This window comes from Peromyscus californicus, unplaced genomic scaffold, assembly GCF_007827085.1.
Source record: "Peromyscus californicus insignis strain IS unplaced genomic scaffold, ASM782708v3 Scaffold_4__1_contigs__length_199733344, whole genome shotgun sequence".
Taxonomy (NCBI): domain Eukaryota; kingdom Metazoa; phylum Chordata; class Mammalia; order Rodentia; family Cricetidae; genus Peromyscus; species Peromyscus californicus.
The window spans coordinates 199142141-199164912 of NW_026294562.1; the positions used below are offsets into that span (position 1 = coordinate 199142141).

The 22772-nt window shown below is 38.3% G+C and overlaps 1 long non-coding RNA gene across 1 annotated transcript in view; it reads left to right on the top strand.

The window, feature by feature from the left end:
• The first annotated feature begins 649 nt into the window (after nucleotides 1–649).
• Nucleotides 650–22772, top strand: part of LOC128094448 (uncharacterized) — a 43681-nt gene continuing 21558 nt past the window's right edge. The window contains exons 1-2 of the long non-coding RNA XR_008212965.1: nucleotides 650–781; nucleotides 4282–4365. This is a non-coding gene — a long non-coding RNA (uncharacterized LOC128094448). The remainder of the gene's footprint in view (nucleotides 782–4281; nucleotides 4366–22772) is intronic.

Genomic DNA, 22772 nt, shown 5'->3' on the forward strand with positions numbered 1-22772 from the left:
TCTTCCTGGTTCCATTATTCCCTAAGTATTCAACTTTCCATGAAGACTACTCCTTATTGCTTTCAATTTACCAACACTTTGCTCTGAACTTCACAAATAAAACTCCTTAAGCAATGGAGCCATCATCCAGCTTTCTAATGGGAGAAAGACCTATTATCTTTTTTGTGATGTAGTTCCTGCTTTCCTTTCCTAGTTGTCTGAAGTCCCTGTGAGAAGCAGATAAAAAGTACATTGAATTCACCTGAACTCAGCGTGAAGCCACCTAACAAACATCTCCTTTTGTGTGCTTAAATCTCTCTTTAGTTGTTAATATTCTGGGTATCCATCCTCCTGTGTGACAGGGAATTACTCCAGTCCACATAGTAGTATTGTGGGGTGTACAAGCTAGCTGTCCACATTGTGTCCAGGAGGATGAAGGGGAAGGGCTTATGGAGGGCAGGAAGAGAGCATTAGAGCCAGGGGCAGGTGCCATTGAAATGCATCTCTCTGCTGGTTCAGAGAAGGTCTGGGTCTGGGGTGGAAGGCAGGATCAGGAATCTTTGTGCTGTATCTTTAAGCACAGTGTAACCCTATGGGAGGTGCTCTTGTCACTCAGGCCTCACTAGCCAATCAGGCCCTCCAGGCGACCTGCCAGTCAGAATTTGTACAGGGTCCTTCCGGTGACCAGCTTCAGGCTTGGCTTTGAAGAGAAGCTGGCGCCAGTGGTTTTGTGTGCTGTGATGAGAGTGCTGCTGCAGGGAGCTGAGCAGAGAGCATGGGCCAGCTGGAAAACCACGATATGGTGAGCTAGGGGCCTATCCCCAAACTGGGAGGAGTGGCCAGTTGAGTCATAGGAGCCAGTGTGGTGGGTCCTCCCCTGGCTGGGTGGGAGTCAGCAGCTGGATGGAGAGTTCCGCAGGTTCTTGCCTGTCCTGCAGGGCCTTTGCAATTCCTGAGCTGGCTGGCAGCCTGTGTGCAAGTTCACTCTGCTGTCTGCATCTGTGCAGAGCATTGGGAGTGGGACTGTGGTTTGAAATAACCTTGTTGTTGACATCACTGTGAAATGGGGACAGCCTTAGTGCTTATGTTGTTGCTATAAAACACCGATTTGCCAAACTCAGAGAGCCCCGGTCCCTCTCCTATCTTCCAAAAGTAGTGCAATGTGAACTCTTCACATTTAAGTTTCGGATCCATCTGGAGTTAATTCTGTGGAGTTTGTAAACAGTATCTCATGTGTAAAGTGGAACTTGATGGTACAAGGTTTTACCAGTTCTTAGGAGACATTAATTCACAATAGAATTTAGGTAAAGGATGACTGCATCACAAATACCACAAAGATAAGTAGTATGCTAACCATGGCGGTTAGAAATTAGTATGATAAGGTGTAATTGTTTGTTCCCCAGGATTAACCAGTTACATTCCCATAACAAAGGAGACAGCCCTGATTTCCAACCAGCACAAAGGCCCATCCACTCATTCAAAAAACAGACTCTAAATGCTGCTAAAGTGAACATTGCATGGTCACAACCAACATTAAGTCCTGGTGTGCCATAAAGGTATATTAATTCTAGAACAGCGGCCTCTCCAGACTTTTTGGAAAGCAGTTTTGAGTCAAGGTCTTCCATGTTGATTGAGGTAGACTTGAACCCTGTAATGCCGTTGTTGTCATCCTGACTAACCACCCTAAATCTTGTATTTTACATCTGCAGCACCACAGAGTTCTAAAGTTGCCAGATTGAGTCACATAATGGACTGTCCATTTCAGTACAGGGAAAGGATTTGTGTATGGGTCATGGCTTTAGCCTTCAGACCAGAAGAAGAGGAACAGTGTACTCTGTACACTGCAGGGGGAAACAGACTAGACAATAGCTTGGTCACAGATTGAAGTTGAAGGCAGTGAGCTAGCTGCAGGGGTCTCCATTACAAAGAAGACTGATGGGGCAGGTGAATGACTTTCTCTGTAATTTTGCTGCATGTACTATTTCCTTCCATGTAAATGAAGACTGACTGAATTGGTGGACATACAGTTTTGGGAAGATAGCCTGAATTACTATGTATTGCATTTCCAATTAGGGAACTCTCCTTATGTAGACATATGCAATCCTGGCTGACACAGTTCACTCAGATGTTTGAGAATCAAGTCATTGGCTGTAATTCCATGCATTAGCTTGCAACACTCAGTAGCTAACACTTTACATGGAACAAAGTCATAAAGTCTCTTATTAATGGTATTCTCTCTACCAGGATATTACCTCCTCCCTTTCATCATCAGTATACCTAATTGCCCTTCCAATTATTTTTATCATTATAAAACATCAATTATTGGTATAATTTTAAAATATATTTTCTTTAAATGCATTACTGTAATTTATTCTATTTATGAATGTTTCCCAGTTTCAGAATTTCATTCCATTTTTTCCTTAATGCTCTTTATTTTTTTAATCTCTTTGTTTATATCAGTTTAGAGCAGTGGTTCTCAACACTCAAGATCATGGCTCCCTTTGGGAGATCAAATGACCCTATCGCAGGACTGGCCTAAGACATCAGAAAGCATAGACAGTTAATTATATTTTAATTCCTGACATTATCAAAAATATAGTTATGAACTAGCAGTGAGAATAGTTTTATAGTTGGGGGGTCAGCACATCACGAGGAACTGTATTCAAGGTTCACATATCTGTGGTTTTGCTGCTTAAGTACTGGATATAAATCATATAGTGGCTTTAGATCTTGAAAACCTTCTCATATACAATAATATATATTGTCTCTTTTTCCTAATTAGCATGAACTGTCAACATGACACAGCCTAGAGTCATCTGAGGGAACATCAATTTAGGGTGTGCCTAGATCAGAATATCTGATTACTATCTCTGAGAGAGATTGTGTTGATTACGATTGATGTTTGAAACTCTTCCACTGAGTTGTCAATATCTCTAACCAAGTGGGCCTGGACTGGACAAGAGAACTAGTTTAGCACAAGAAAGACAGTGGCAAAGCAAGAGACCAAGCTAGGTAGCAATGTTTCCTCATGTTCTGTCTTCATTTATTAGCTTGAGATTTTATCCTATGCTGCCACAAGGATGGACTGTGATCTATGGTATCAATCAAAGAATTCTGTTCATTACCTTTTGGTAAGATAATTTAATCACAGCAACAGAGAAGAAAGTTGGAACAAAAAAATGATACCTCAAATGTGATTTTTTTCTTGCTGCAAAGGACTTGAAAGTCTTCGGCCTGCCCTTACAATCCTGAATGGAATTGTTTTGTTGTTTTATTATCTAGCCCAGGGAGGCCACTGATTCATGGCAGCTCTCCTGTCAGGTTGAGAGTGCTGAGGTTATAAGTCATGTACTTCTATCAATTGTAAAAAGTTAGTGTTAGATCAGAAGAGCTACGTTTACTGCTTCTTGTAGACTTGGACTTGAAAGTGGTTCAGCCAATGAAAGCTGTATAACAGAGTCTGTGGAGACTGAGGGCTTTTGGTCATATCCCTTGTGCCATTCACACACTTGAGGGGGAGCATGATATGGGGAATTTTAAAACAAAAACTCAACAAATGTGGAGTAATGGTAACTAAATTTGGCTAAATTTGGAGATAGAGCCTAGAAAATGGAATTTTAAATAAAAATGATTTAATGTTGGAATTTGTAATTCCCTTCCCAAGAGTAGTACAGGTCCACAGTGGGCTGGGCCCTACCTTATAAATCATTAATCAAGAAAACACCCTATACTAGAGGTTCCTCTTCCCAAGTAATGCTGGCTTATGTCATGTTGAAGAAAAGCCAAACAGGACAAGGACTATGAGTTAAGAGCAAGCTTAGGCTGTGTAGTGAAAATGAAAGCAAACAAAATATCAAAATAAACAAATAAATCCTCACAATTAGTTTATCTTTTAGAATTACTCTTTTCAAGTAATTTGACCCTCTTTCCAAGACCCTGCAATATTTGATTACGAAAGCATCTAGTATCTAGTATGTCTGTATTTTGTTAAGTTTGGCTTTTAACCAAGCTTGATGAGTTTGTTCAGAGGTATAAAAAAGAGAAGGATGCTTTGGATGTGGGTAGTATCTGCTCCAGCTATCATACACTTTGATCTTTATTTCTAAATCATATCTCAGGATGACACCAGAGAAATGACACCCAAAGTTGTCCTCTTGCCCACTCATAAACATTGCCCACCATACACAATTTGCATCTTTATATGAATACGCATGCAAAATACAAAGAAAAATTAAAAATTAGGAATACTGAGGAGTGAAAATGTCTAGGAGTTCATTAATATGACTTTTTTTTGTTCACTAGAGAGCAAGTTGAATATTGGAACTTAAATGGGCTGATTAAAGTCTTACGGAGGCCTCTGAATAAGATTCAGAAAAGCCATTTAAGGTAAGAGAGTTTGTAAGAAGGATTGAGTGTAAATTAATGGAGCAGATATTAGGAGTAATGTCTATAGGGTACCAGAAAATGTGCTATCATTAGGGGAATGAAAGAACAAACACACACAACTTGTCTTGTTATTTAAATGCATGTGCTCAATATTCTACAGTTTGCACACACACATTTTACACAGTTTATTTTTGGAGGCCTAGGACAGCTATGGGACATTGTTTCCTTCTTACATATGGGTCTTATGGATCAAACTAATCTTTAGCCTTAGTTTGTAGATGTAACCAACCTTCTTATTAAATAGGAAACACAGAACCAATGCAAAGAAGAAAGCCAAGAGGTCAGAGCTAAGAGCTAAAACCTTACCCTTCCTCCTGCGGTGGTCCTACCTCTCCGAACCAGAGCTACCCCTGTGTTAAAGTCTTTATATAGAGTTCCTGTCCTGCCTTCTCATTGGTTGTTAACCCAACCACATGACCGCCTCCTCACGGCCTGTCTGTATAAGCCTCCAGGTTTTCCATGATTGGTATTAAGATTAAAGGCATGTGTATCCAATAATGGCTGTATCCCTGAACACACAGAGACTTACCCAGCTCTGCCTACCAAGTGCTAGAATTACAAGCGTATGCCACCACTGCCCTGCTTTCCTATGGCTTGCTAATAGCTCTGACCCCCGGGCAACTTTATTTATTAACATAAAAATAACATTTTAATACAAATAAAATATCACCATATTTCCCCTTTTCTATTTTAATAAAAAGAAAAAAGTTATAACTAACAAAAGAAAAAATATATACAAAAGTACAATAACTATATACAATATATACAAGTAATAAATACCTGAACAATGTCTAGTCCATTTTATTTGACAAATTCAAAGAAAATAATTTCATTATCTATCCTATTTTGGTAAGTCCAAAATGTATCTAATTCACTTTCTATCCTAATTAATCTTCAACTATAACTAACTAACCTTCAACTATAACTGACTAATCTTCAACTCCCTCAGAGACCCAAAAAATTGTGAGTTGACAGAAACAGCCAGCTGCCTGGACAATCATCTGAGGTTTCTCCGCAGTGTTGGGGCATCATCTTCAGTGTATTTTACAGACTCATTTGTGAAGTAGGATGTACACAAGGTCAACAGTTCGACCTCACATTGGGTGAGAGCAGTCCATGTACCAGAAACACCTGAATCCCACTAGTGTCATGTCATGATTCAGGATTTTAAATTCTGGAAATTGTTGATGGTTTTTTAATTCAGCTGTCCATTCTTCTTGGCTGTGTATATATGGCTTCATCTCAGCATCCCATTCTTCTCCACATCCCTCTATCAAATGCCAGTCTACTATTGAGAGGCGTGAGCTTAGTTACTCTTCAAGAATAACTGTTTCAGCTGCTGTTCCATTGCACATCAGAGGCCATCGGTCCACTGCCTGTTCAACTGCCTTCGAAGAAAAGGGCACTGTACCTTTTCCGAATTGCGAAGGCCACTTCAGGGATGGTGCCATATTGTCCTGGCCTCAGAAGATGCCTTTTGATAAAGCCATAACCACACTTGTTTTGGCAAGAATCGGTAGTCCTTTGTTTCATGTCCTGTCTGTCCATTTTCTCAGCAGTTGATTCGAGGATACTTCGTTGTCCAGTGGCTAACTTTTGCCACAATGAAAGTTAACTTCATATGCAGTTTCTTCAATGCCCATATTTTCTCTGAAGTAGATTGGTACTGCCAGGAGCCAACATGTCTCAAAAAAGAAAAATTTTCTAAGTTATTAAAACATTTTAAATGCCATATTCTGTAGATCTCTGAAGGTTTTGAAGATGACCTGTCTAAAATATATCTGCTCAGTTTTTAAAACATATCTAATATGACTACAAGTTCCATTGTAATGTCTAACTACTAACTTTCATTTCTTTATATCCTAATAGTTGGTAATAATAACATTCAAGGATCAGAAAATTGCATTACATTGTTAAATGAACAGTACAATTAGAAATATACATAAAGCATTTTCTAACAATATCAATTTCAATATATATAATTTGTATGCAATATAAACCAATCCAATCCAATGTAAAGTATTTAAAACTAGTAATTGTCTTTTTCTTCTTCTTTCTTTTTTTTTTTAAACAAGAACCTTAAATCTAATATCCTTTGCTTAGACTTTTTCCTAATCCTTGACAACAACTTGTAACCAACCCCCCTAATCAATGAAAATTATCCCAGACCCAAAACCCATTAAAAGATCAAAAAAACCAACCACCCCACACCACCTCTTTGGGAATGTGGGCGTCGTATTCTTGAAATTGCTTCCTGCTGGGTATGGGCGAAGGTATCTTTATCCTGAAAGAAAAAATTTTAGGTTAATTGTCAAATTCTAGGAAAGGTAAATATATCCTTCATTATCCAGTCTGTGTATAATGCCAAAATTCAGGGTTTATCTCAAATCCTTATTCAAGTAGTCTTTGAGACTGGATCATCTCAGCTAGCTCTCTGAAAATTGCTCTGAGCACTTTGTAGTTCAAAGCTGATCTGTAGATGATGTTTGTCAGCTTAGTGATGTTATTATTATCCACGTGGAATTGTTGTTGTTGTGGGGCCCCATCTTCTTCCTGGAGACTTCAGTTGATGTTAGGCCTGACCGTGATTTCCTGCAAAAAACTGATAAGAGACTCGAACACAAAGACTATATATGCAACTTTTTAGAATTAGTTAGTACTCTATATGACCATTTATATCTTAACAAAGTTTAAAATGTATATATATATCTATATATATTAATCTTGTAAATTTTATAAATATAAAATTCATACTTTAAGAAAAATTTAAAGAATCAGAATAGAATCAAAGAGTTGAGATTAGTAATAGAATAGTCCCTTAATGAATTTGGCTTTTCTCCTGTCCCATAGCAGAAGATGGCTCTTTTCTTCTGGCATGATACAGGGAGTTTGCATTTTCCTTTTAACAACATGCTTGAGTTTAAAGAAGGAGAGAGCCATTCTCCAACTCCAAAGTCAGCTTTAAATTTTAATTGAACTGGGACTATTAGAAGTTTAATAGTGTTAAATCTTTAAAGAAAAGCAGAACAAACATTTAGGAAGACATAAATTTTTTTTTAGATAACATACCTATACGCCATTTCACTCTGTTTTTTAGGATAGATGATTTGTCCCTTTTATTCAGTTGTCTCATTTGTCCAGTGTTCTTCAAATTCCTTAACCTTCATTCTCCTAAAAGATAAAAACAAAAACCTTTCCCCAAGGTTTTTTGGGGATGTTCCTTTTCGACAAGTTATTTGATTAAATGAAAAGGCATGTGTTACTGGTGTAAGTTAGTTTAAATTGGATGTTTACGATAGTTGATGAACTATCACCTCCTCTAATTAAGAGGTCTCTCTTGTTCAAATTGAACCTTTATCAATTTTGATGGTACCCACAGCTTATCTTCTCCTGTAGAAATAAAAGCAAAACCTCATCCCCAATGTAACACATATCCTGGTTTCCATTCTGAGATCAGCACATCCTTAAAGTATATAGGTTGATTTAATTCTGTAGTTTTTTCTATTATCCAATATCTCTCTGCAGCTGTTGTTCCTTTCTCATTGGCATTGAGAAAATTCAAAGTTAATAGAGCATTATGTAGTCTATTTCTGGGGGTTTTTGTTACTCCTTTTTGTTTATTTAGCATATCCTTTAGAGTTCTGTTTGATCTTTCTATAACTGCTTGACCTGTAGGATTATGTGATATACCTGTAACATGGTTTATATTATAATAAGCAAAAAAACTGTTTCATTTTAACAGAGACATATGATGGAGCATTATCAGTTTTGATTTGTGCAGGTATACCCATAATGGCCATAACTTCTAGCAAATGAGTGATTACAGAATCAGCTTTTTCAGAACTCAAAGAAGTTGCCCATTGAAATCCTGAATAAGTATCGATAGTGTGGTGTACATATTTCAGTTTTCCAAATTCTGCAAAGTGGAACACATCCATCTGCCAGATTTCATTCCTCTGAGTACCCTTTGGGTTACATTCTGCTGGTAATGGCGTTTGATTGTAGAAGGAACAAGTAGGACATTTCTTTACTATTTCTTTGGCTTGTTGCCAGGTTATGGAAAATTCCTTTTTTAAACCTTTACTATTGACATGATGTTTTTTATGAAATTCTGAGGCCTCCAGCACATTTCCTATCAATAATTTATGAATCTCATCATTGCCTTGTGCTAGAGGGCCTGGCAGACCAGTATGGGATCGGATGTGAGTTATATATAAAGGATGACTCCTTTTTCTGATTGTATCTTGCAATTGAATAAATAATGAAGTTAATTCTGAAGCATCGTGGATAAATTCTGCAGTCTCAATATGTAATACTACTCTTTCAGCATAGTGAGAGTCATTTACTATATTGAGAGGTTCTGAAAATTCCATTAATACCAACAGAATAGCATACAATTCTGATTTTTGAACTGAATTATAAGGACTTTGAACCACTTTACTTAAATTTTCTGATTTGTAACCTGCCTTTCCTTGTTTGTTGGCATCTATATAAAATGTACGAACTCCAGATATGGGTTTTTTTCCTCACAATTCGAGGCAAGATCCAATCAGCTCTCTTTATAAGATCAATTTTACTGCTTTTGGGATATTTGCTGTTAATTTCTCCCAAAAAATTACTACAAGCTTTTTGCCAAGCTTCCTTTTCTATCCATAATTTTTCAATGTCCTCCTTAGTTAAAGGTATGACAATTTCTGCTGGGTCTATTCCTGCTAATTGACGAAGTCTCAATTTTCCTTTCCAAATCAAGTCAGAGATTTTTTCCCCATAAGTTTTTAATTTTTTATTTCGTTTATTTGGTAAAAATATCCATTCCAATATAATAGCTTCCCTTTGCATTAATATTCCTGTTGGGGAATGCCTAGAAGGTAAAATAACCAAAATGCAATCCAACTTTGGATCAATACGATCTTCGTGCCCTTCATGTATTTTCTTTTCTACCAAGGCCAATTCTTTCTCAGCTTCAGGTGATAATTCTCTTGGACTATTCAAGTCCTTATCACCTTCTAAGGTTTTAAACAAATTATTCAGTTCATCATTTTTTACCCCAACAATAGTTCTTAGATGAGAAATGTCTCCAAATAATCTTTGAAAGTCATTAAGAGTCTGTAGTCGATCTCTCCTAATTTGCACTTTTTTGAGGTCTAATTTTTTGAAGTTCTATTTTATATCCTAAATAATTAATAGAATGTCCTCTTTGTATCTTTTCTGAAGCAATTTGTAATCCCCAGCAAGGCAAAATTTTCTTTACTGTTTCAAACATTCTTTCTAAAGTATCTGCATTTGAATCAGCTAATAAAATATCATCCATATAATGATAAATTACATATTTAGGAAAGTTTTTACGTACCACTTCTAATGGCTGTTTTACAAAATATTGGCACAAAGTTGGGCTATTCAACATTCCCTGTGGGAGAACCCTCCATTGAAATCTTTTAACCGGTTGAGAATTATTATAAGTAGGCACTGTGAAAGCAAATCTTTCTCTGTCTTTTTCTTGTAAGGGTATTGAAAAGAAACAGTCTTTTAAATCAATAACTATGAGAGGCCATCCTTTTGTTAACAGAGTAGGCAAAGGAATTCCAGATTGTAAAGAGCCCATTGGCTGAATTACTTTGTTAATTGCTCTAAGGTCTGTTACCATTCTCCATTTTCCAGATTTTTTTTTTAATAACAAATACAGGAGAATTCCAAGGGCTGGTTGATTCTTCAATATGATGAGCATTTAACTGTTCTTCCACCAGCTCTTATACAGCCTGGAGTTTCTCTGTTGTTAAAGGCCATTGCTGAACCCATACAGGCTTGTCTGTTGACCATTTTAAAGGTAGAGCTGTTAGTGTTTTTGGAAAATTATCAGTTGTTGTGTCCTGTTCTTGTATGACATGGATGATTGGTGAGCACTCATTAGAATAATATCTTTTAATATTTCTTTCAGAAACATGTACTAATTTATGATTTGTTTCTGAGATTGGAGGGATTTTAATCTGAGTATTCCATTGTTGTAACAAGTCTCGACCCCACAGGTTCATAGCTATGTTAGCCATATATGGTTTTAATTTTCCTTTCTGTCCTTCTGGACCTATACATTCAAGCCGTCTTGCACTTTGTTTCACTCGAGATAATGTCCCAATTCCTAAGAGTTGAATGTTTACCTCCTGAAGAGGCCAAGTTGAATGCCAAAATTCTGGTGCAATTATTGAAATGTCAGCACCTGTGTCTACCAGACCAGACAACAAAACACCATTTATTTTTGTTGTTAGTTTTGGTCTTTGTTCATTAATAGAAGTTTGCCAAAATTTTTTTTTATGTTTTTTCCTGTATTTCCTATTTTCTCTGTTTCATCATCTCGACTAACATGATTTATTCCAATTGACATTTGGTTATTTAGTTGCTTTGAATAGGGGTTTCCTCTACAACTGCAGGAAAGATTTGAACTGGATTTACTGTGGGGGCCTGCCTGAGGCCCCTCTGGGAGTTGCCCGATGCTCGAGGCAGAGGGTTACCCTGTCTGTCCCTTGTTGATCTACATTCGTTGGTCCAGTGTTTTCCCTTACCACACCTTCTGCATACTCCAGAAGAAAGGGGCATTCTGTTGCCAGTGTTCCTTAAAGAAACATTATTTCTAGGAATGGCCTGTTTACAATCCCTTTTCAAATGTCCTTGCTTTCCACATCCAAAACATCTAACATTGCTCAAACCTTTTGAAATTGCTTTTCCTACCCACATATCATCATGGTCATAAGCCTCTACATTAACTGTATCTCTAATCCAATCTTCCAAAGGTGCAGATCTTGCCTTTAACGACCTGATTATTCTTTTGCACGCTGCATTTGCATTCTCAAAGGCTAAAGATTCAATTGTTATCTGACTAGCCTCTGAATTCAGGACAATTTTTTGTACTGCTGAAGTCAATCTTTGTAAGAAATCTGTGAGAGATTCTTTGGGACCCTGTATAACCTTTGTAAATGACTCAGTTTTTTTTTCCTGGTTCTTCAACTCTGTCCCATGCATTCAAAGCTGCCATTCGACATAGAATTAGGGTTTGGACATCATATGAACATTGTGTTTGTACTGAAGCATATTGGCCTTCTCCAATAAGCTGATCCTGGCAGACTTGTATTCCGCTATCCCTCCATTGTCTTTCTATATTTTTAGCCTCATTATTGAACCACATTTTCCACTGGAGATTTTGTCAGGGTTCAAGAACAGCCTGTGCCAATTCCCGCCAGTCCTTTGGTATAATCCTATTACAAGTTGACCAGGTGTTTAACATTTGCTTTACATATGGGGAGTGCATGCCATAAGATGCTATTGCCTCCTTAAATCTTCGTAAGTCTAACATTTTAACTGGAACCCAAGTATTTTGTTCATTCTCTTCATCAGGTAGCTGTTGTACGGCTACTGGATAAATTAAGGGTAATTGTGTGAAAACTGGCTTTCTTTCTGTAACCTTATGATCCAATTTTGAAACAACTTCACTATTTATTTCTTCTGTCTGAATTTGAATTTTTCTATAATTCATTTTTACAGGTTTAACAGATTTTTCTAAGACTGTTATCCTGGCACTTAAGTTGACTATCTTTTTAAATAGTAAAATGAGGATAAGAAAAGTAATAAACTGAATAATTCGATCAATATTAATCTTTTCATATAGTTGTTCCATTGTCAGAGTGCCTAAAATTTCAAACAAAGCCCAATTTTCTTCCAATGTACACATAAAGCCCATTTTTTTTTAAATGTAGAAAAAAATTCTCTTTTAAATAGATATGTTAATTGACTTACCAAGTCTGGGTAGAACAGTAGAAATCTGATGGAATTTCAAAACAGCCACCTGGTGTTCAAGGTGTGAATACAGAGAGAGAGAGAGAGAGAGAGAGAGAGAGAGAGAGAGAGAGAGAGAGAGAGAAAGCGTAGCCGTTTGAGCCGAGTCAAGCCTTGGCTTTACAGGCTGGGGCCCTATTTGGCAGGGCAGGCCTTAGTTGTTTGTAGCAGTTGCAAGTAGCTCCAGCTGTGGGTCAGTCAGGCCTGGGCCCGAGCTAGGCAGCCGGGCCGCCCAGGCCGGAAACCGGACCTGCCGCCAAGCCAAGCCAATCGGTTTTTAATGAATTCTTGTCACGTTGGGGGCCAAATGTAGATTTAACCAACCTTCTTATTAAGTAAGAAACAGAACCAATGCAAAGAAGAAAGCCAAGAGGTCAGAGCTAAGAGCTAAAACCTTACCCTTCCTCCTGCGGTGGTCCTACCTCTCCGAACCAGAGCTACCCCTGTGTTAAAGTCTTTATATAGAGTTCCTGTCCTGCCTTCTCATTGGTTGTTAACCCAACCACATGACTGCCACCTCACGGCCTGTCTGTATAAGCCTCCAGGTTTTCCATGATTGGTATTAAGATTAAAGGCATGTGTATCCAATAATGGCTGTATCCCTGAACACACAGAGACTTACCCAGCTCTGCCTACCAAGTGCTAGAATTACAAGCGTACGCCACCACTGCCCTGCTTTCCTATGGCTTGCTAGTAGCTCTGACCCCCGGTCAACTTTATTTATTAACATAAAAATAACATTTTAATACAAATAAAATATCACCATATTAGTTGAAACAGCCTTTATTGTCTGAGGCAACTCCTTAGTCCTCATATTTTGAATAACAGTTATTTGTCAGGGTTAATTTGCATGGGTGTCTAAGGCTATTGTAGCAGGAAGTCTTCCTTTGTCCTGTCCAACCTGGCCCAAGGTCCTGCAGCCACTTATAAAGTAATCACTCAGAGGCTTATATTAATAACAAACTGTGTGGCTATGGCCAATGGCTCAAGCTTCTTGCTAACTAACTCTGCCCATTTCTATTAATCTGTATGTCACCTTGTATTTCATGGCTTTACCTGTGTTCCATTTCATGTTGTTCCCTGGACAGCAGGATGGTGTCTCCCCGACCTCTGCCTTTCTTCTTCCTGTCTCTGTCTTGGATTTTCCACTTGTCTATAACCTGACTCATCATGGGCCAGAGCAGCTTCTTTATTAACCAATCATAGTAACACATATTCACAGCATACATAAAGACCATCCCACAGCACTTCCTTTTTCCTGTCTAACCAAAAAGGAAGGTTGTACCACAGTAAACTTTAACTTTAACAATTGAAAATTACATACAGCATACAGTTATCAAGCAAGAATCACAGTTACAATGACTAGTCCATTCATATTTTCAAAATTAAAGAAAATATTCTATCGATCCTATTTTTGTGAGTCTAAGTTTCATATGTAATTTATCTTTTATCATTAATTAAGGAAAATTACAACTATCTAATCTTCAACTCTATCAAATACCCCAGAAGGATATAATATTACCTAAGTAAACAAGAAATGCATTGTAAGTGTTGTGCCCAGATCGTGACCCCCAGAGAGACCACCAAAGATGAGCATACCGGAATGCAAAAGCAAGGTTTAATTCTGGTTATCCAAAAGCAATACAAGCCTAGGCATGGACTTTGTCCAATACATCCAATGCAGTGGAGGCTGGAGAAAGTGCCCGCCTGTCTGTAAGCTCAGTTTTTAAAGGGAAAAATCACAAGGTTACATCATTTAGGGGTGCTAGTACGGGTACAATTCTGATTGGCTCACTTCTAGGGGCTTTCTAGAAATCATGGCTTAATCTACCTTCTAAGGGGGTGGTTGCCCGCCACCATTGCTCATTGGCTGCCCTCAGGTGGGGACATTTTTATGGTCAGTTACCCTGGAAACCAGGGTTGGAACATTCTATAGTCTAGCAGTCATTACCCCATGACTACCTTGTGACTCTGTACTTTTACAATTCTTGGTTTCTGGAATCTGGACTGACTTGTTTCAGTAACTATTGGCCTATTCCTAGAAGGAGAAATCTTAGGCCTTAGTTTTTGGGTGAAAGCATTTTGGTCTTATTTCTAAGATGGCTCATTTTGGTCTCACAGTAAGCAACTTTCAACATTCTAGAAATAATAAAGAGAAATGGGGAAATGTAGTGATATATTGTGTACCCTAATTAACTTGTCTGGGTATTAGAGGACAGAGCCAGCCTCTAGATTAGATACAGAGACCAGACAGTAGTGGCACACCCTTAGTCCTATGACTCCAGAGGCAGAGATCCTTATGGTTCTCTCTTAGTCCAAGGCTACACTGGAAACAGAGCCAGGCCATGAAGGCACACAACTTTAATCCCAGTACTAGGAAGCTAACATGCATTTAATCCCAGGAAGTGACATGGCTAGGTGGAGAATGATATATAAGGCACGAGGAAACAAGAATTAGAGCAGTTCAGCTGATACCCTTTCAGTGAGGACTATGCTCTATATAATTAAGCTTCTGGTTCACATATGCGTTTGACCATGGATAACAAATAAGACACCAAGACGCCTTGGAATTAGTAATGATATGGCTTTTCATTAGGCACCTGAAAAAAATGGATAAAATAAAATTTAACCTGTACAAGTTATTAGAAGCAAAGTTATTAGAACAGGCATCTCAGAAAATAAGCCTTGTATTTAAGAAGTGCCTCACTAGCCTTCCTGTTCAATTCAAGTACAAAGAGCAACTTTGTCATTATTCACACATTGGGTTAATGGAAGCAGAATACCTCATGTAATCTATCATGGGGCCTTAGGTGGGCCCCACCAAATATTTCATGGTCTAATAAATTATGGTGTAGAAACAAGCTTATACATTTATGTAGCAGGAATCTTAAAAGTTCTTATTAATAAAATCAAACCTGAGCCAGGTATTGGGGTGAACTGGAAGATCAGAGAACCAGAACAAGCCACAGCTAACCTCACCTGGCCAACTTCTCAGCTGATCTTGTTTCCTCAGACTGGAAGCCTCTGTGTCCTCATATCCAAATGGCTTTTAGCTGAACTGTGCTGCTCAAAACTTAAAAGCTTAACCAGCCAAATGCTTAACCAGCCAAATGCTTAACCAGCCAAATGCTTCTAGTTTCTGGTCGTCATGCCTTATATATCTTTCTGCCTTCTACCATCACTCCCTGAGATTAAAGACTCACTCCCTGGGATTAAAGGCATGTATCACCATGCCTGGCTCTTTCCAATGTGGCCTTGAACTCACAGAGATCCCAGATGGATTTCTCCCTCTGGAATGCTCAGATTAAAGGCGTGAGTGCCACCATTTTCTAGCCTCTGTATCTAGTGGCTGTCTGTTCTCTGACCCCAGATAAATTAATTAGGGTACACAATATTTTGGGGAACACAATACCACCTTACATTTAGTCTTTCTCAACAGTATGGGTTCACTGTTTCCTCACAGAGGAGGACATAAAATACTTTCTTGTGAAGAGTAATACTTAGTACCTGTGGTAGTCTGAATGTAATTGACCACTCATAAGCTTATAGGGAGTAGCACTGTTATGAGGTGTAGCTGTGTTTGCAATAGGTATGTCCTTGTTGGAGGCTGTAGCTAGAATTTTCCTGCCTGGCCCACAATCAGGACAACTCTAGCTACAAATGGCGCCCAACAAGTTGGCAAGAGTTTCCACCTAAAACCTGAGAAAAGATTCTTAAACGGAGCTAAAAACACCTTCCTAATTGTCTCTATCAAATAAGCGGCAGCTGCTGGTTTGAGCTACTGGTGGGTCCTAGCGTGCACGCTCTCTTGACCTGCAGTATGGAGGGAATGAGGCCTCTGCAAGTGGCACATTAAGCTGCATGGTGGATTTAGCCTTTGCTAGTACAAAACAAAAAAAGAGGTTTATGAGCTACATGCTGCTTGGATAAAAGCATAGAGACCCACGATAGCTCCCAGAGCTGGTGGAAAACGTACCACCGCCATGTTGGGAAGCTGAGGTGGGTGGAGCCAGCAGCCACAGCTGCTGCAGTTTAAAGCAATAGATTCACAATAATACAGATTCAGATGTAATAGTTTACAATGTGTGTAAAATACATGTAGGCTTGAAAGAGACAAAAAAGGTGATATATGGTGATATATATAGTTATATAAACAAATACATAGTTTTAAAAAGTAAAGTGTTTAAAGAGACAGTAAAATTAATATAAAAAATATGCCACATAAAGATGAATATTACACAGAGAATCTGGATTGTGTTGTCTTTGGGATTTTTAACTGCAAAAAAACATTTGATCCTAAAAGATGTTGAGTTAAACCAATATGTATATTTTAAAGATACCTTGACTTCAAAATTTGGATGTAAGGATGTGTTGCTTTGGAAAGAAGACTCTGCTTTTGTTCCCACAGATAGGCAAAGGCTATGGATTTGTTCCATATTAATATACATCAAGTTTGACCAACCAAGACCCCCTGAAAGGTCTCAGATGACACCATGGCCCAGATGATCCAACATTCAGAATGGTTTGAAGGCATCTGGCTCAGACAATACAGCCTCATGGAATATTCCATAATTCTAAAATTTTCTTTGTGGCCCCATAAGATACAGTGCCCCTCTCCAGCAGGAAGTAGTAAGAGAAGCTATGCCCAAATTCCCAAATTATATGTAATTTTACTTTGATAAGGTTAAAACCTTCCTTTTTGAAAAAAAAAGGGGAAAAAAAAGAAAAGGGGAAGTCCTGTGGGATGGTCTGTATGTCAAGTGTGTTGCTGATTGGTCAATAAATAAATCACTGATTGGCCAGTGGCCAGGCAGGAAGTATAGGTGGGACAAGGAGGAGAATAAAGCTGGGAAGTGGAAGGCTGAGTCAGAGAGACACTGCCAGCCGCCACGATGACAAACAGCATATGAAGATGCCGGTAAGCCATGAGCCACGTGGCAAGGTATAGATTTATAGAAATGGATTAATTTAAGCTGTAAGAACAGTTAGGAAGAAGCCTGCCACGGCCATACAGTTTGTAAGCAATATAAGTCTCTGCGTTTACTTGGTTGGGTCTGAGCAGCTGTGGGACTGGCAGGTGAGAGAGATTTGTCCTGACTGTGGGCCAGGCAGGAAAACTCTAGCTACAGGAGGTGGTGTGTCACTGCAGGGTTGGGCTTTGTGGTCTCAAACCATGTCCAGTGTCCAAGTCCATTCCCTATTGCCTGCATGTGAAGATATATAATGCCCTGCTCCTTCTCCAGCACCATTTCTGCTTGCATACTCCCATGTTGCACCATGATGATAATGGACAAAACCTCTGAAAATGTAAGCCACCTCAATTAAATGTTTTTTCTTTATTAATATTGCCATGGTCCAGGTGTCTCTTCACAAAAATAGAAACCCTAACTAAGGCAGCACATGATTCATTACCCTTTAGAGAGGAAATATTATAAGAAACACTGCTAATTTTACTTTTGATAGAATCACATTATGCATAGGCTTGTGTATTGCTCATGTGGTATTAGTCAAAATTCTAGTAATCCACTATGGTCATTCTTTATTTCCTGTAACATACAATAACAGCTACTTCACTCCTTGTGCTAATAGCACAATAAATAATAGCATAATTGTGTGTCAACAACCTCCTTTTATTTTTTGACCCCAGTAAAATTAAAAATAAAGTGGTATTCCAAAAAATTCAATACAATACTTGGAAATTTTCTAAATGTTTTTGAAAGACATTCTTAAAATTTCATTGGGTAACTGGTAGCTTGAATATTTGCTTTAAAGAGTATTGTTACAGCTTCCACAGTTGGAGGCTTAGCATTAAAACAAACTGCCCAGTCGGGCAGTAGTGGACACACTTTTAATCCCAGCACTTGGGAGGCAGAGCCAGGTGGATCTCTGTGAGTTCGAGGCCAGTCTGGTCTATATAGCAAGATCAAGGACAGGCACCAAAACTACGCAGAGAAACCCTGCCTCAAAAAACCAAAACCAACCAAACAAACAAACAAATATCTCAATTTACAAATAAAGCAGTTAAAATGTTTGTAATTAGAAAGAGTTTAAGAAAAATAGATATTGATTTCAGAGAATAATTGGGTGGAGGAAAACCACATGGGAATGTAAACAATATAAAAGTTTTCCCACTTCCAGTTCTCTTGAAATTTATATAAATATAAAGAAAATTGTTTGGAAGCTCCCTCTTATATAGAAAATTGTCCTGCTTGGAATATTTAGTGCATGATATAGAATAAAATGTTTACTGGAATTATTACAAAATATTCAGCATATATTTTTCATTATACTATAGACTGTGAGTTTTAGGCCAACTGGAGATTTCTAATGTGTTAAACAAAAAACAAAACTGTATTCAACTTTATTTGTGAGTGTGTGTGTGTGTGTGTGTGTGTGTGTGTGTGTGTGTGTTTTATTGAGAAATGTATTACTGTCATATTCCCTACATAGACAAATCTGACTTGAATTCAAGGAGGTCTGCCTGGTTATCCTACTTTGCTATATCCATTTCTGTGAATGATTTCACAAAGAGCAGTGGCTCATCCCTGAAACTAAGAAATATTGTCTTGAAACTCAGGACTCTGCTCAGGTTTAAGCTGGGACACTTGAGTGTATTTCAAAAAGGATTTCAGGATGAGTCAATACAAATCAGAGTTGCAATTTTATTTTGAGACAGGCTCTCTCTATGTATCTCTAATTGTCCTTGAACTCAGAATGTGGACAAGGTTGGCCCCAAATTCCCAGAATGCTGCCGGCCTCTGCCAACCAAGAATTGGAATAAAAGGTGTGTGCCATATCATTCAATTGTAATAATTGGATAATGATAATAATAATAAATAAATAAATATTATTTATTTACTTATGACTGTTTGTATATATGTGCTCACTTATTTGTGGGAAGGTGTGTGTGTGTCATGGCTTGGGTGTAGAAGTCAGAGAACAATTTTGGGTGTTGGTCATTTCCCTTCAGAGTATTTGAGACAGGGTCTCTAGTTTGCTATCACATGTAAACAGGCTTGCAGGATTTCTTCTGTCTACCTTTTATTTTGAATTAAAAGCATTGGATTATAGGCATGCATGGTTGCAACTGTCTTTGTTTATTTGTTTGTTTGTTTGTTTGAGTTTTCAGTTCTTTTTGGGATTGTTTGTTTGTTTTGAGATGAGGTTTCTTTGTGTGTAGCTTTGTGCCTTTCCTGGAACTCACTCTGTAGCCCAGGCTGACCTCAAATTCACAGACATCCACCTGCCTCTACCTCCCAAGGGCTGGGATTAAAGGCATGCACCACCACTGCCTGGCAACTATCTTTATAATGTAGAACTAAAGGGATAGCTAGTTGCATGGCTATTACTTTGTCTGTTATATCATTTTCACAGCCCTAAAGTTTATTAAGTAGAGCTTTTTGGACTGAGTCTGTTTTAAGTCACAGTCTCACTTTCTAATCCTTTCTGGCTTGGAACTTACTATGTGGTAAATAGGCTAGGCCTGGTTCTTGCAGAGATCTATCTGCCTCTGCCTCTTGTGACCATACCTAGATAAAAGGAGATGTTTATCATAGATTTAGCACAGATATTAGTAGAAAGAAAGAACTGTGGGAAAGTGTAGTCTTGTGAAGGAGAGCCACACTTAAGAATTGATACAGGGCCTTTTTCCAGTTTTGGTTACTCTGTAAGTTCCATTTCAGTGAATATTTAGGCAGCCCCTCTCTCCTTATGTTTGTGTGTATCTCTCTTCTCAGTGTCTCTCTGTCTTTCTTTCTCTCTTTTTCTTTGGTAACAAGATTTATCAGTCAGTTCCTGAGGAGGCTTGTGTGGGGTTCTGATTTAATAAGGTAAAAGCATGGGTCAGAAGAGTTCTGCACGGTGCCTTACTCTACATGAGGTTCATAATTCTGCCCTGGCAATCCTCAGAAAATTGTTGCTTACATCTGGGGAAGGAATAAGTCCATACTCAAAAGGTTTTATATACTTTGGCCTCCAACATGGTTCATTGATACTTGATATACCACTAAAAAAGGAACATTTTCTCTATCTACACAGGAAATTTTATTAGTTTTGTGTGATGGTTAATACTGATTTTCAACCTGAAAAGATCTAGAATCAGCCAAGTGAAACTTCTTCAGGGTCACCTGTAAGCATTATGTTCTTATTATGTCACCAGCCTGCGATGGTGTCCCAGCCTAAAAAGCGGGCATGCCCTTCCACGGCTCTCTCTCCCCAGGCTTATCTAGATGATGTTATTCTCTAGGGTGTGCATATGAAAGATTAGTTTGTATATTAAGTTCATTGAGATGTGAAGCCTCCTCTCCTTCCAGAAATGATATCACCAATTCATTCCATGGTTTTGTTACTGTATTATGTAATAATGACTAACATTTATCACTCTGGATCCTGACTGAGGATACAGTGTGATCAACCACCATTACCTGCCACTGTGGTTGCTTTTATAAACCTTCTTTTTACTCACTTTTAAAATTTTACCTTTTGTGTGTCTACATGTTCATACCATGATACTCTGTAATGTTGAATAAGAAGTCACCCAAGCCAGTCATGGTGTCCCAACCCTCTGATCACAGAACATCCAAGGCAGAGGATGGAGTTTTAAGGGTTTCAACATCATCCAAGGACTAAGTGTACAAAGGGTTATGGAGGCAGGTCTTCAGGAACAGGTGAGACTATGAAGGGCCAAGGCAACTATAATGTGGGACACTGAGGCAAGAGGCCAGGTAATATTTACTATGGACTGAGATCTATAAAGTACACTCACAACACAGAGCAAGGTAGACACTGCTGCTGATCCAGCTGGTCTCTCTCTATCAGCAGCCTGATCTTACAATCCAAAGCAAAAGCTTCCAAGCTCCCTACCAGAGCCATGATAGCCAGCTTCATTTGCAACCCAAAAGAGGAGTGAATAGAGGAGGTGGTGGTGTCAGATAAGGCCTGGAATAAGTCAGAAAGGGAATTTATGTACTCATAATATATTCATATAAGTCTATCATAAATGTGCTCAAACTCTACAGTCTTACAGGTGGTTAGGTAAACAACTCTGTAAATTACTCAAATAAAACTCCCTCTATTTTCCTGTGTCGCCATATGCTGACAGGGTGGGGTAACTTTGGTGGGAGCCAGGAAATCTGTCTCAAAGCTACTTTGCACCTGGTATGCAAAAATCCCTTTGTTCTGAGTCAATTGCTCAGGAATGCCATTTGGGCTGTGATAGAAAGGAGGGTCTGTGTTCATTTGCACAAGAAACAAGACTATGCCTAGGATGCTAGGCAAAGAAGTTTTTGGAAGCACACATAACATACAAGAAAATCATTGTAGGAACTGGCTAATATATATACAAAAGGTAAAATATCACCAAGACCTCTTAAGCCATGACTTGACCTTTGGAAAAGTCCTTGACCTTTCCAAGTAATCGCGTTTCTCATAGTAGCCGAATTCCATTACACTTTCTGGTGACTTGCAACAATGAACCCAAAAGAAAGTAAGGATGACAGTATATGTGAAATGCAAAGTCTGTCTAGGCTGGCTTCCCTTTGAACATTAGTCATGCATAGTATCAATAAAGTGATTCTTTGATTCTTTGTTAATCTTGTAAGTGTGTAGAATAATTTCTCAGTTGGGTGGCATATTAAATCTAGAACAGCTACATTTTCAGCCTTTTAGAAAAAATGTTTCTGAGATAAGCTCTCCTATGTTGACTCAGGTGGCCTTGACTCCAGCCTGTTGCTCTCCTGGGCAATGTCCTTTATAGATGTAACCAACCGTCTTTTTAAAGAAGAAACACAGATCCAATGCAAAGAAGAAAGCCAAGAGGTCAGAGCTAAGAGCTAAAACCTTACCCTTCCTCCTGCGGTGGTCCTACCTCTCCAAACCAGAACCACTTTCTGTGTTAAAGTCTTTATATAGAGTTCCTGTTCTGCCTTCTCATTGGTTGTAAACTCAACCATATGACTGCCTCATCACGGCCTGTCTGTATAGGCCTCCAGGTTTTCTATGATTGGTATTGAGATTAAAGGCATGTGTATCCAATACTGGCTGTATCCCTGAACACACAGAAACTAGCTCTGCTGGCCAAGTGCTGGGATTACAAGTGTACGCCACCACTGCTCTGCTTTCCTATGACTTGCTAATAGCTATAACCCTGGGCAATTTATTTATTAACATACCAATAACTTTTTAGTACAAATAAAATATCACCATATTTCCCCTTTTCTATTTTAATAAAAAGAAAAAAGGAAAAAGCTTATAACTAACATAAGAAAACTATATACAAAAGTACAATAACTATATACAATATATACAAGTAATAAATACCTAAACAATGTCTAGTTCATTTGTATTTGACAAATTCAGAGAAAATAATTTCATTATCTATCCTATTGTATCTAATTCACTTCTATCCTAACTAATCTTCAACTATAACTAACTAATCTTCAACTCCCTCAGAGACCCAAAAAGGAAATATATATTAGCTAACAAAAATAAAAACAGGGAGTATTTTGTAGCTAGAGTTTTCCTGCCTG